Genomic DNA, 9,400 nt, shown 5'->3' on the forward strand with positions numbered 1-9,400 from the left:
TCGCCATTATTTTCAATGAAATCACCAAAAAACCTGTTTATGGTAATGTTTACTTTCTCGTTTAAGGATAATCGCGTTTTAGCGAGAATATCTCGCTATAGGGCAGTGTTCCCAACTCAACCATTGCCAGTGAAGGGCTGCAAAATTTAGGCCTATGCCCGGTGCTTACGGCTTTAAGCCAGGGAGGGATCTTTCTCGTGCCACACCTGCTGTGACACAGGACCTCGGTTTTTGTGGTCTCATCCGAAGGAACGGGCCATTTAGTCGCATCTTACAACAAGCAAGGAGTACTGAGGACCTATTTTAACCCGGATCCTTACGGAAAGAGAAGTTGAAAAAACAAGCTTAAGCAAGACGGACAAAACGAATAGCAAAAGGTCATCTAAGTGACTCAAGCGACATAAAAAGGAGGGGGTGGGGGTGGGGGGAGGGGGTGGTCGTGCACCAGGCGTTGAATCCGCCACTACAAATTGAGCAAGGGGTACTGAGGACCTATTCTAACCCGGATCCCAACGGGCTATGTAAAAGAGAAGATAACGAACAGTGATCAATGAAAGGGAAAGGTAACGAGCAGTATAAGAAGGTACTTATACTGCCTCGCTAGTGAGCTAGCTTTTCTAGTGATGTGGTAGAGTATCTCTCTTGATCACGCAAGTTAAGCAACGGCGAGCGTAATCAGCACTTGGATGGGTAACCACTACATGTTACAAATTGGTGGGAAGCCTGCTTCAGGTAGAGTCTCATTGTAGCTCTGGGACTTTGTGTCCATGTACGAACGTGGATCGTCCGGGGACGACAGTGGTTGTCGGGACCGGCGGATGTCGTTGCTGAGCAGATGCCATACTCACGCTAAGCTTCGGGACGAAACTTCCCTGAGCGGGGGGAAATGCAGCGGTTAGTATAAGAGGGTACATGTACTTATACTGCCTCGCTAGTGAGCTAGCTTTTCTAGTGATGTGGTGGTAGAGTCTCTCTTACGCAAGTGATCAGCACTTGGCTGGGTGACCGCTACACGTCACACTCATAACTCCACTTATAAGGAATACAAAATAAAGAGTTGGGCAAATACGGACCCCTGCACATACCAGAGGTGGGATCAAGTCTAGGAGGAGTAAACATCCCCTGCCGACCGGTCAAACATATCGTGAGCCCTGTCAAACACGGACCCCTGGACACACCAGAGGTGGGATCAGGTGCCTAGGAGGAGTAAGCATCCCCTGTTGACCAGTCACACCCGCCGTGAGCCCTATATCCTGATCAGGTAAATGGTGTAATCCGTACTCAAAATCAGTGTGTCTGGAGCAGCCTAACAATCGGTATGAAACACGCCAGACAGCATTTGAAGCTCATAATTCCTAAAAAGAATACAAAATTAAAAGTAGGGCATACACGGACCCTGGAGACACCAGAGGTGAAATCAGGTACCTAGGAGGAGTAAGCATCCCCTGTTGACCGGTCACACCCACCGTATGCCCAAATTACTTACAGTGGAGCATCATTAATCCGGGTAGTTTGGTTTCAAGCAACACTGCCCGAATAACTGAATCATATGTGTTCTAAATATTCATATATGCAATCAATATGCTTACTTCGTTGATGGAAACAATAAAAGCAACTTAGCGTTAATAATTTACTTTGTTATACCCCCGCAACAAAGTTGTGGGAGTATACTGGAATCGGGTTGTCCGTCTGTAGACGCAATGGTTTCTGGGCTCTAAAGCATCATCCATTCCACCTACAGTCACCATATCATACATATGTATTACCCATGGGACGAAGATATTCCCTATCGACTTTGGAGTCAAAAGGTCAAAGGTAAAGTGCACTGGACATCAAAGTAGCAATATGGTTTCCGGGCTCTAAAGCGTTAGCCTTTCCACCTACAGTCACCATATCATACATATGGACTACCCATGGGACGATGTTCCCTATCGAATTTGGGGTCAAAAGGTCAAGTGCACTAGGTTTTGTCATCCCATTTCATTTTTACACTCAGGAAAGAGGTAATTATACCTACTGACAGCACCCGTTGAGAGACTGGGGTAAGCAGGGAGTATTCTTAGTGAACATTGCTCACAGTACCTTTCGTTATTGATTGATTGAATATTGTTAAACGTTCCTCACGAGAATCTTTCACTCACATAGAGACGTTGCAGGTGAAGGGCTCCAAAATTTAGTCCTATATGCTCGGCGCTTACGGCCTTTAAGCAGGAAAGGATCTTTATTGTGCCACACCTGCTGTGACACCGGACCTCGGTTTTTGCGGTTTCGTCAGAAGGACTACCCCATTTCGTCGTCTCGTACGACAAGGAAGGGATACTGAGGACCTATTCTAACTCGGGACCCCACGAGAATATTTATTTTATCAGATAAATCATCGTGCTGATGTTACCATTTCCAATGTACAGGTGTAATTTATTTCAAATATCATTGTCCATATAAAAATATCTGTACACATTTAACACCACAAATAGGTATACAAAACTATACCCCAAATGCACCACATGTAATTAATTAAAAAATGAATTAATAATAACTAAACACCACGTTCACATAATTATTGATACTATTTACATATTTCATCAGTTTTTGAAGTCATATATCTTCACATGTTGGGATTCATGGACGTGGTGGTCTGTCAGAATTGTCTTCATTATCTACAGCATACCCAGGCATTTTCTGTAATCTGCTCAAGCTAATTCATAACTGTAGCAATGCTTTCATGGTTATATTACCCACTTCTTCATCATGGTGGTCATCTCAGTCTGTCTCTTCTTTCTTGGACACTAACATACTGATGTCGTCGTCGGTGAGCTCATGTCCTGTCTATTCTTTTGCATCAATGTTCCGATACTCCTCGGCATCAACCCATGGGGATCCGCATTAAAATATGTTCTCAGTACCTCTTGCTTGTCGTAAGAGGCGACTATATGGGACGGTCCTTCGGAGGAGACCACCACAAAAACCGAGGTCGTGTGGCACGATGAAAATCCCTCCCTGCTCAAAGGCCATAAGAGCCGAGGATAGGCCTAAATTTTGCAGCCCTTCACCAGCAATGGTGACGTCTGCATATGAGTGTAACATTCTCGAGCGGGATGTTAAACAATATACCGGCTCTGTTAGCTCTCCCATATGTTATTGTAGCTGTATCAATGGAAGGACGCCATTTTCGTCATCACACTGGTGGTGTAGATCCGAGAATGGCACATTGTCGTCTTCATCAAACTCGTGAGTAGGAGGATGTTCTCATGTCTGTAGCAGTTGGAAATTGTAGGTGATGTCACTTTCTTTTCTATGTTGTCTTCACTATATGAAAGGGTTTATGCAGGCTCAGTCTTTGATCTTCAATATTCTCAGCACAACTGTTGTAATGTGCTGACCAGTTATTTTCTGTAGTCGTTCTTAAAAGGCTTGATGATTCTTACATCCATAGGTCGAATGTGGGAAGTTGTATTTGATGGAAATGCAGTCTTGCATTGTGTAAGTACAGATCACCTTGGGTAAGGCTGGTCGCATTGTCCACAAGTACCATGTAGGGGCCAGTTATCAGAGATTTGTTTCATCCAGGCTTCGGCGTTATGTCACCAGTGGTTGTACATCTCTGGGATATAGGTATTGCCGAAACACTTTGATCGACTTTAGTTATCACAAACGGCTTTACCTTTGTTTTTCTTGTGGTGAGGGTTATATTTGTTATATCCTTGGACTTCTTTGTTCCGCTCACAGTTTGTGTTGCCAATGTGCAGTTTGGACCAAGGCTGTTGGAAAAGTCCAGATTCATCAAGGTTGAACACGTCATCTGCCATTTTAGTAGGGCTGTGCGGTGCACCGAAAATTTCGGTGCACCGCGATTCATACCATTCGATTCGATGCACCGATTACAAATTCCGGATTTCGGTTCGGTTCGGTTTAGATTTTACTTACACCAAAACAACAAATATGGCGTCCGAGTGATGTTGAAAACATGTGGATTTTTATGCAACAGAGATTTAAATCACTACTGTGTTGAGAGTTAGCATTTTCACCACTCATATACCAACAGAATATGGTCCGTAAGATCATTGCAGTTTATCTTTACATGACATAAAGCATTTTTGTCAGTGGTGGAATGAAATCAACATCGTAGGTAATGAAACAGATTTGACAGTTAATATGAGAGAAGTAAATCAATAAAGGAGAGATTTTCAAAGACTCTCAATTGATAGAATTATTGAATTTTTGCATATCAATGAAAGCAATATCATATACATTTTAGATTCACTATAGATTTGTTTAATAATCCAAAACTTATGTAGCACATTGATATAACAAATTTTGATAGACTGTCAGTGTTTTCTTTTTTCTATCAAAGTTATAAAATGTCATTATGAATAGATATGATGTTTACAAATGACGACATATAGTTATATAACTTGAATAAAATCAAATCAAATATGCTACTCATTAAAATTGTTAATTTTTGTGGTGTCATTAGATAAATTGGACCTAACATGAACCGAATCGAAAATAACCGAACCGTGCTGTTCTGAATCGAAACCGAACCGAATCGAGCTAACCCTGAATCGTCCCAGCCCTGCATTTTAGCGTACGTTCGTCCCGTCTCCCCTACTGCCATGTCTACATTCGCCTTTTCCTTATAACTTTAATGTGTAGCTGTTACTCGAACTGTTTTGTCGTTAAGCCTGTAAATGAAATTTCGTAAGGACTTTAAGCTTGACAAAATATGATTATACTGTCCACATAGATTTCTAAGTACCAGGATGTACTATTCGTCGTCATTTCACTCTTCTTCAACTTAATTTCCAGCTGAGTATAGAAAACCTAGAAAATGGGCATACAATAGAATGTGTCAACTATATACATGTGTTAGCCCACTATCTACCACTCATTTCTTTTGTAATATTTTATACGCGTCGTTTGTGACTTTCTGTTTACTTTTAGTCCCAACACTGGCAGTGAGTTTCCTTATGTACTTTACTATGGAGACTTGCATTAACGGTGAAGACAACGAACAGTGATCAATCTCGTAACTCCTATCAGCAATATAAAATAGAGAGTTTGGCATACACGGACCCCCGATATTCCAGAGGTGGGATCGGGTGCCTAGGAGGTGTAAGCATCCCCTGTCGAACAGTCACACCCGTCACGATCCCTCTATCTTGATCAGAGTTATCCGTTGTCAAAATCAGTGTGACAGGAACGGCCTAATAATCGGTATGAAACACGTCAGACGGCATTTGACCTAATGATACCCGGTAGGTTGTATTGGCAAACTAGATTGTTATAACAAGCATATAATTTGCGAAATGCTGACTTTAAACGATACTGGTGAAACCCCTGCACCATCAACGTGTCTGTCAGTAGCCTGCCTCGATTGAAAAACTGACCATAGGTAGAACAAGCTCTTGCTGAATATTCACAAAATCTCTGGTGTTTCACAATCTAGCAAACTTCTAGTTCATGACTGGAGTCTTATCCAGTAATATAATATATACTTGAAATGCAAGTCTTGCTCTCTTAAACCTATCAAAAACTCCAAACTGGTAATAATTAATCATTAAACTTAAAAACTAAACCAGTTATATACTGATAAATATATTTCAATCTCTGAATTACATTTTCTCCCACACCACTTAATGTAACCAATCTTTAACCCCTATAAAAAGAAAACTAAATATTAAACACACACCTTGATACGTGGTGTATCGTACTGTGCAATCGCTGCAACTCCGCGATTTTACTACAGACACGTCATATAATACTACAAAATGACGTAAGGTACACTTACCAATCAGAAACATCGCGCACCTGATCGTCAACCAATCACGGGCAATACTCGATGCCCTAATTCCCGCGGCACTGAAAAGTTGTGTGCATACGTTTCACTATTAGATAGAAACAGGTAAAATAAATTAACTGCTTAATAATCAAAGTTAATATCGTAACAATTAAAGAATATACATGTACAATTGATCAAACATCGCCGCTTACAACAGGGTTCAACATCTCAGCCACAAGTTAACTCTCTTGAGAGAAGCCAAAATATTGTTCCAAATCACAATGAAAACCCTCTACATGTATTTCCAACCAATCAGGTTCCACCCAATAATGCTTCCATGCTGATCATGCAGAATGTGACACCAATCCGACATTGCTCAGCTAATTCAGACTGAAGTGGAGAAAGAAGTTCAGAAACTGACAACAGAAATGCATCATAGAAGGCCAGCAATCAAAGAATTTCAGTACAAATAAACTCTGACTCAGAAGACACAGTCTCCGTTGATGACAATTCTTTAGCCACAAATCCAGAGCTAAGTTACCTCCATTCAATGGCAAAGAAGACTGGAAAATCTGCCTCGAAATGAAAAGAAAACAGAATCAAACTTACCATTGTTTCTTGATTACCTGCCGTGCCTTTGCAATCTACAAATAAAAAATATATTTTTAATACAACAAAAGAGTTGTTGTTTATCATGTTCATATTTACATGGTTTGATAATGGGGATATTGATATTCTAATTAGATTTAATGTGTTTAACAATGTTTTATTATTGTTGAAATATATTACATGGCAATTTCCATGTTCTTGTTTCAGGAGATTAACATTTGAAATGTCCTTAATGACCACAGCTGGAAGAAGAGGTAGGGTGTCGGGTTGTGCGGTATGCTCCTACCATGGTGAGCGACACACAGTCATGAAATATGTCTTTGCCAAGCACCTCGCCATCGAGGAATGGCCTTACCAGTGTACTTTATGCCAGTATAACCATTACAACTATAGAAACTTCAGCAGCCACATCAGATGATATGAGAGCCATAAATCCATGGCGATGACAGTGACAACATTCTCTCTCCAAGGTCAGGAAGAGATGCGACCTGAAAGCAAAATTGCTTTCACTATGATGAAACAGTGGTCGATAGAGGAATCTGGGAAGTACTGGGAAAGCAAGAGAAGACCCTCAGTTCCACCACTTCCTCAACTCCCAAGTAGTCTTTTGTCACATCAGTCCTTTCCAAAGATAACTCCTCGAGTCATCACCAGCTGTGTCCACTCCTTCATCTGCTCTTATTGCTTTATCATCTTCCTCTCATACTCATGTGCCTGTTGTCTCATCAGTTTCCAAGAACGCTATTCCATCTCTAAACTCAGAGGTATCCATTCTTGACGAGTTCCTATTCTTGGAGAACAGCAGTGAGTTTAATTTGGAAAATGTGCCTCCCCCAAGTTGAAAACTACCAGGTATATTGGAGTCAACACCTCACCATGGAATGATGATGTTGCTGAGTTGAAGGCCATCATCGAGAGGCAAGCCAGGCTCTAAGAAATAATACTCTTGCCACTAGCCGTCTAGAGGAGCTACTAAAACGACAGGAGACACAGTAGGAAACGAGGTCCTCCCATAATGGTCCTGGTGAAGGCGAGCACCCCAATATGCCATACAAGAGGAAATCTCCGCCACCATCCAAGCTTAAGTCTGTCGTATACCAGATGCCCAGGCAGGAAACTTTCTCACTTACCGGCGCGAGCGGGATTCGAACCCGCACCGACAGAGGTGAGAGGCCGTGTGATTTTGAGCGCGATGCAGAATTAATGTCTGACATGGCTAATAGCGTTCATGGACCTAGGGTAGCCACTATGGCTGCCGCATCATCAACTGAGGCATAATCAACAGAACAAGCTGTTGGGTCAATGAAATATTATGGAATTGAATTCTGGGTAGGATAAATGATGTATGAGACGCCTGGGCATCAGTTATTTGGTGGCGCCCAGTTTTTATTGGTGGTAGAGACGAACCAGATGCAATGTACCTGGGAAGAGATCACCGACTTTCCGAAAGTAAACTGGGAAACTTTCTCACTTACCGGCACGAATAGGATTCGAACCCGCGCCAACCAGAGGTGAGAGTCCGTGTAATTTTGAGCGCGATGCTCAAACCACTCGGCCACGGAGGCCCCCTATACTGGTTTAGTTGGTATATTCCCTCGGCCACTCTTATTCCACTCACCCTTGTGTTAATTGTTGGATTCTATTATGCCAAGTATTATTTATTTGTAGATTCAATAAACATGTGTAAAGTAACTTTTGTGTTGTCATGGTTACAGGACAAACCAGGTATAAGGTACCGGACTCCCGGAACGTCATGGTTTGACGTGGAATGTTCAATTAAAACATTTTTCTTTCTTAATTAAAAAATTCACAGTTAAAGTGGTATTCATTTCTAATTTCATTTGCATTACAGAGATGACATAACCTAACAGATATAGCAGTGCTGAAAAACAAATTTGCCACATTCAACTAGTAATCTGAAGGATCTAAAATTACTTAAACAATAAACAAGACCACAAGGCAATAATGAAACATATTTTTCTAACCCAAAATCTGTTTTAAAATTTATATAGTTGATATACTTATAAGAATTTAAAATATTTGATTTCCATTCTGATATAAATGCATCGTTACATAGGGTTTACACTTTCTTTGATAAACAGACATTCTTTGGAGGTAGATTGGTCAATCCAATAGTTTACAAGACCATTTTTATCGAAATATTCCTGATGTGTAGTGACCAGTCTGTTTGGAAAACATCCTCATTGTGAAGATTGAAAACATCATTACTGGTATATAACATTCTACTTATCTTTTCTTTTTTCCAGATACAATTTTTTGCCAGAAGCCAATCATTCTGGCATTTATAAACACTTGTAACGGTACTCTGCCAAGTTCACTATATACAATAATATTATGAGTAGACTTTTTTTTAACTTTCATTATAAATTTACAGAATTCCAAATGCAACGAGTCAATTAAATTGTTATTTTCATATCCCCATAAAGCAAAATGGAACACCCATTGCATCAAACAATTGCAAAAGAATATAGACAGGTAGGCACACATTTCTAAATTTACGTAAAAGACTGAACATAGCTTTCCTTGCATGTTGAACAAGTCTCACCTTAGGAAAATAACCTTTCCTTGAAAATAAAATGCCAAGATATAGAAACTCATCTCCAGTTGTCATTCTCTACCCAGAGTTCCGTGTGCTACTCTCACTGCACCTCTGTCAACGGCTTTTTTTTCCTTTCTTTTTTTTTTTTTTTTTACAGAAATCTTGTAAAGTTTCTAATGTCCAACATTTATATTTTGGACTTAATATTGAGTCATATTATGAAATATTTTTGGTGCAATTAAATTGATGCTTACTGTAAATTGTTTAAAATCGCCGTTATCTAATTATAAATTTAGAACTACTTCGTAATATGCTTATGAATGTAGGGCATTCACGTGGTGGAGATTTAAATGTAAACATGGAATCAAAAGTAAGGCTGTAAAAATACGATAAAACTTGTAAAACAAGAGGTACTGTGAGTAATGCTCACTAAGAATACCCCCCGCTTACCC

Source organism: Ostrea edulis, chromosome 1 (assembly GCF_947568905.1).
Source record: "Ostrea edulis chromosome 1, xbOstEdul1.1, whole genome shotgun sequence".
NCBI lineage: Eukaryota > Metazoa > Mollusca > Bivalvia > Ostreida > Ostreidae > Ostrea > Ostrea edulis.